This window comes from Chiloscyllium plagiosum, unplaced genomic scaffold (genome assembly GCF_037043375.1).
Source record: "Chiloscyllium plagiosum isolate Xiang-an unplaced genomic scaffold, Cpla_swu_hap1 HiC_scaffold_13, whole genome shotgun sequence".
Lineage (NCBI taxonomy): Eukaryota > Metazoa > Chordata > Chondrichthyes > Orectolobiformes > Hemiscylliidae > Chiloscyllium > Chiloscyllium plagiosum.
In genome coordinates, this window is record NW_028270151.1 from 3,845,155 (window position 1) to 3,851,345 (window position 6,191).

A 6,191-nucleotide genomic window follows, 5' to 3' on the forward strand; every position below is an offset into this window, starting at 1 on the left:
CTTTTTTAAAATCTCTCTCTACTCTCCTTAAATATGTGCCCCTAGTCTTGAAGTCCTCCATCCTAGGGGAAAAACATCGACCAGTAACCCTATCTATACCCTTCATAATTACAAAAATGTTCTGTAAAGTCACCCCTCGACCTTAGAGACTCCCAGCAAGAGCACTGTATTTAAACAGATAGCAGATGTCAATTAATGAGATCTGTACCCAGAATTGGCTCAGGAAATCTGGAGGCGAAGTGGTGTTCAAGTAGATGGCTGTTATTAAATGATAACTGAGATCTCCAGAAAAGTTGATCTGTCTATTAAGGCAAGCCAGAATTGAAGTTCTTTTTGGAATTATCTTTTCTGAGAAATGGTTCTGAGTTGCTGCTGAGACAGCATGAAGACTTGCAAGTTCCTCGCCTAATCTGATACACTAGCTTCCAGAAGCCCAAAGAGCAGAAAGTTGAGTTTGAAGTGTTGTTGCTTCTGCATGTATAAATATGACCATGGTCAACGTTTTAGAAAAACTGCCAAAGAGTTCATATTGATGCCTGTGAAGTAACACAACGTGAAGGATGTTTAAGTAATCTAGCTAGTTTTATTATTTTCTTTTATTTCGGTTGTGGGAAAAGTGTTGGAAAGGGTTATAAGAGATTGGGTTTATAATCATTTAGAAAGGAGTAAGTTGATTAAGGATAGTCAACACGGTTTTGTGAAGGGTAGGTCGTGCCTCACAAACCTTATTAAGTTCTTTGAGGTGACCAAACAGGTGGATGAGGGTAAAGCAGTTGATGTGGTGTATATGGATTTCAGTATGGCGTTTGATAAGGTTCCTACTGCAATACGGTAGGCTTTGCAGAAAATATAGAGGCATGGGATTGAGGGTGAATTAGCGGTATGGATCAGAAATTGGCTAGCTGAAAGAAGACAGAAAGTGGGGATTGATGGGAAATTTAAAACAATATACAAAGCATCTACTACTCCATTGCATAGACACTAAAGGTTCCAAAAATTTCACCATAGCCTAGACAGATATCTAGGTGATGCGCATGTGTTGTAATAGTGTTAGCAGTGCTGTTCTCACCATACATTCATTGAACAGCCACGCAACCCCAAGATAAGGACAGTAGATATTCATCCTGAGTTCAGTTACTCGTAGTGTACCACAAGGATCTGTTTGAGTCCACTGTTGTTTGTCATTTTTATAATTGACCTGGATTTTTGCATTGAAGGATGGGTTCATAAATTTGTGGATGACACGAAGGTCGGTATTGATAGATATTGATAGTGACGAAGGATGTTGCAGGTTACAGAGATACATAGGTAAGCTGCAGAGCTGGGCCGAGAGGTAACAAATGGAGTTTAATACGGAAAAGTGAGAGGTGATTCACTCTGGAAGGAGTAACAGGAATGCAGAGTACTGGGTTAATGGTAAGATTCTTTGTAGTGTAGATGAACAGAGATCTCAGTGTCCAGGTACATAAATCCCTGAAAATTGCCAGGGAGGTTGACAGGGTTGTTAAGCAGGCATACGGTGAGTTAGCTTTTATTGGTAGAAGGATTGCGTTTCAGAACCATGAGGTCATGCTGCAGCTGTACAAAACCATGGTGTGGCCGCACTTACAGTATTGCATAAAGTTCTGGTCACCGCATTATAAGGAGGATGTGGAAGCTTTGGGAAGGGTTCAGAGGACATTTACAAGGAGGTTGCCTGATATGGAGCGAAAGTCTTACGAGGAAAGGCTGAGGGACTTGAGGCTGTTTTCCTTCGAAAGAAGAAGTTTGAAAGGTGACTTAATTGAGACATATAAGATAATCAGAGGGCTAGATCGGGTGGACAGTGAGAGGCTTTTTCGTCGGATGGTGATGGCTAGCACAAGGATACATAGCTTTAAACTGAGGGGTGATAGATATAGAAAGATGTCAGAGGTAGTTTCTTTACTCAGAGAGTAGTAGGGGCATGGAATGCACTGCCTGCAACAGCAGTAGATTCACCAACTTTAAGGGCATTTAAATGGTCATTGGATAGGCATATGGACGAGAATGGAATAGTGTAGGTTAGATAGGCTTCAGATTGATTTCACAGGTCGGTGCAACATCGAGGGCCAAAGGGCCTGTACTGTGCTGTAATGTTATACGTTCTATTTATCTCTTTGTTTGCCTGTCTGTCTTTTGTCTGAATAGATGCTGGAAACAAATGTTTTGGTTTTAAAGCACAGTCAAAAATCAGTTTACCATGTTGTTAATTTTCTCTTTGCTAATGTTATTTTGTATTTAATAACTTATTTATGATTTTGTTTAAGATACAAAACTAGGATCTAGAAATTACTTATTGGCAAACCTGGGATTGGTTATTCAAAAGTTTGGTTAGACACCACTGGACAGACTATTTGGGGCTCTTCATTGCTTTTATTTTGTGTTGTGAATACAGTGGGAATTTTGGTTCAGCTGTCTGTCTGTGTCATAACACTAACCAGTTTCTTCTAGGTGATATATGCAGTCAAGAATGTTGAATAGTTTATTATCCTGTTGTTTAACATGATCTTGTTATGTTTTTCCAAATGATTTCTCCTCTTCTATACTAGGTTAACCCTTAACCATATAAATATTTCAAGTTTTATACTGAAGTTACCCTACGCTGTACATATTATAATCTCTAAACTGTAAATTTTATGGTAGAAAGATCTCAATTTATCAACAGTTCGGTATTGAATTCTCTTCAAACAAACTTCATTATCTGTATTTAGAACATAATTGCATTAATTTTGTGGGTACATATAGTAGAGATGTTTACTCCTACATTTTTTTGTAACTTGAAAACAATTTTAACTGTCATTTTAAACAGTTTAAAACTTTTTAAGAATGATAATAATAAAAAGACAAAAAATATATAATTATTTGTTATCCTTTCAATAATGAGATATCAATGAAGTGATTGACATACGTATTGAAATTACTGCGATATTATTGGGGAGTGTGTATCAGTAATAATTATATGTTCTTTTGTACATACACTGATTTCTTGGAACAGGTGAAATTTTTAAAAAATAATCTGGAATTAAGGGTCGAACACTGACCTTCCCTCCATCATAAGGTCAGAAATGGGGATGTTCACCGATTATTGCACAATGTTTAGCACCATTAATGACTCCTCAGATGCTGCAGCAGAACATTTTCCAATGCAACAAGATCTGGACAATATCCAGGCTTGAGCTGATAAGTGGGAGGTAACATTCACCCAACACAAATGCCAGGCTATGACCATCACCAATAAGAAACAATCTAACCACCGGCTCATGACACTCAATGGCATTCCCATCAATGAATTCCCCATTATCAACACCCTGGGAGTTATCATTGACCAGAAACGCATCTGGACTCATCACATAAACACAGTGACTACAAGAGCAGGTCAGGGGCTATTAATACTGTGGTGAGTAACTCACCTCCTGACTCCCCAAAGCCTGTCCACCACTACAAGGCACAAGTCAGGAGTCTGATGGAATATTCTCCATTTGCCTGAATGACTGAAAACTCCAAAAAAACTCAAGATGTTTGGCACCATCCAGAACAAAGCAGCCTGCTTGAATGGCACTACATCTACAAGCAACTAAGACAAAGTGAGGACTGCAGATAGTGGAGATCAGAGTTGAAAAGTGTGTCACTGGAAAAGTACAGCAGGTCAGGCAGCATCTGAGAACCAAGAGAATTGACGTTTGGGCATAAGCCGTTCATCAGGAATGAAGGGCTGATGAAGGGCTTATGCCCAAAGCATCAATTCTCTTGCTCCTCGGATACTGCCTGACTTGCTGTGCTTTTCCAGCACCACACTTTTGACTATATCCACAAGCATCCACTCCCTCCACTACCAACACTCAGTAGTAGCAGTGTGTACTATCTACAAGATGCACTGCAGAAATGCACCAAAGATCTTCCAAAAGCACCTTTCAGACCCATGACCAAAAGACAAGGACAGCTGAAACATGTGAACACCACCAGCTGCAAATTCCTCTCCAAACCACTCATCAACCTATCTTGGAAGCCTGCTAGCCAGTCAAATTCCACAAATGAATACATTTTTTTAAAAATCATGAAACCACTGTTGATTGTCAGAGAACCCCATCTGGATTCACTAATGTCCCTAAGGGAAAGAAATCTGTCAACCTTATTTGGTATGGGCTACATGTGTGTCCAGACTCACAGCAACATGTTTGACTCTTAACTGCCTTCTGAACCATTAGGGATGGGCAATAAATGCTGGCCTAGCCAAAGATGCCCAGATCACATGAGTGAATAAAAAAAAACCTAATGGTCAAACATTTACAAATAAAACAGAGCTGATAAACAAAGGGTCATTGAGCGTCAGTCCTAATCACATCAAATAGAACTATTGCCTATCATTTTTCCTCAGTTGCTCCCAGTCAGCTATAACTATGGGAAGACCTCCAACTCCAAAGAATCTTAATTGTTGTTAGGGTGGACAGTCTCCCACAGTGAAGACCGGCACAAATTGCAGTTCAACACCTCTGCCATTTCCTGGTGTCCATTATCAATTCTCCAGATTCTCTTCTCTGAGGAACAACACTAACTTCAGTTACAATTTTCCAATTGAAAGACAGAAACTTTTACTAATTTTTATATTACTCACTACTCTACTTGCTCTTTTTTTTAAGCAATTCTTTGCTAGTTCCTAAAATCTATCCAATCTTCTGACCAACATTAATATTTACACGGGTGACAGTGGCTATGGGTGGCACGGTGGCTCAGTGGTTAGCAATACTGCCTCACAGCACCAGGGACCTGGGTTCAATTCCCACTTCAGGCGACTGTCTGTGTGGAGTTTGCACATTCTCTGTGTCTGCGTGGGTTTCCTCCAGGTGCTCCAGTTTCCTCCCACAATCCAAAAATGTGGTCAGGTGAATTAGCCATGTTAAATTGCCCATAGTGTTGGGTGCATTAGTCAAGGGTAAATATAAGGTGGAGGAATGAGTCTGGGTGGGTTACTCTTTGGAGGATCAGTGTGGATTTGTTGGGCCGATGGGCCTGTTTCCATACTGTAAGGAATCTAATCTAATCTGTCAAAAATGATAGATAAGAATTGGCACCCACTTCGCTATGTCCACACCCACCATTTGCTGTGGGTTTTAACTTCCAAATCTAAGGTGTAGAATGGCATGTTTCATAAATATATTCTTGCTTAGCTCCACAACCCCTTTCAGGAAGATTATTATTAAGTATTGATCACTGTCTTTACAAAAGTGCTTACTTAGTGCTGTATTTGTGACAGTGTTTGTACTGGTGTTTTGAACAGTCTTTTGTATTGTTGTGGACTGGTGTTATAAAATCAAATTGATATTGATTGGTGACGTAAAGTCAATGAGATTATTTCGGTGATCTGCATGAAATATTGACACATTCTATTTTCAATACTGTCTTTCAATAAACCATCATCCAACCCTAAGACCATACGATGTAGGAGCAGAAGTAGACCATTCGGCCCATTGAGTCCACTTTTACATTCAATGAGATCATGACCAATTTGATAATTCTCAACTCCATCTTCCTGCCTTTTTGTTCTAACTCTCGACTCCCTTACTGATTAAAAATCTTTTTATGACAGCCTTGAACATACTTAACAAGCCAGTCTTGACAATCCTTTGTGATCAAGTATCAGATGGGGAACATTTAGGAGGCAGCGCTCACTGTACCGAGTTTCAGGATGCTGTGAGAAAATGATATACAACAAGTCAGAGCAAGAAAAATCAACTGACGAGAGCTGACTTCTGTGAAGTTAGAAAACTGAGCAGGAGTGATTGGAATAAGAGAATGGAGGGAAAATGAACCTAACAATGCACTATCTTCAAGGAGCAGGTGGTTTGAGTACATTCAAAGTATATTTCCTCTAATGAAAAAGGTAGGACAAACTAATCCATAGTTCCCTGGATGACAAAGAAGGTAGTAATTACCTTTAGAAAGAAAAGGCTTGCTTATGATGAGTGTAAGGAAAAAAAATACAAATGAGAATTAACAGGAATACTAAAGGTTTGGGAGCGGGTGTGTGTGTTGAGATGAAAAAGAAAATAAGAAAAGCAAACTGGAATTATGAGAAAAGACGAGCAGCTAATAATGGGAAATAGCCAAATCTGAAGATCTTTAATGAATAACAAAATGTTTAAAGGAAAGTGCTGCTGATCAGAGATCAAAAA

The 6,191-nt window shown here is 39.3% G+C and overlaps 1 non-coding gene across 1 annotated transcript; it reads right to left on the reverse strand.

The window, feature by feature from the left end:
- Positions 1–986: 986 nt before the first annotated feature.
- On the reverse strand, positions 987–1,113 carry LOC122556407 (U4atac minor spliceosomal RNA). Its single transcript, XR_006313523.1, has one exon. It is a non-coding gene; the product is annotated as a U4atac minor spliceosomal RNA (small nuclear RNA).
- Positions 1,114–6,191: the final 5,078 nt, after the last annotated feature.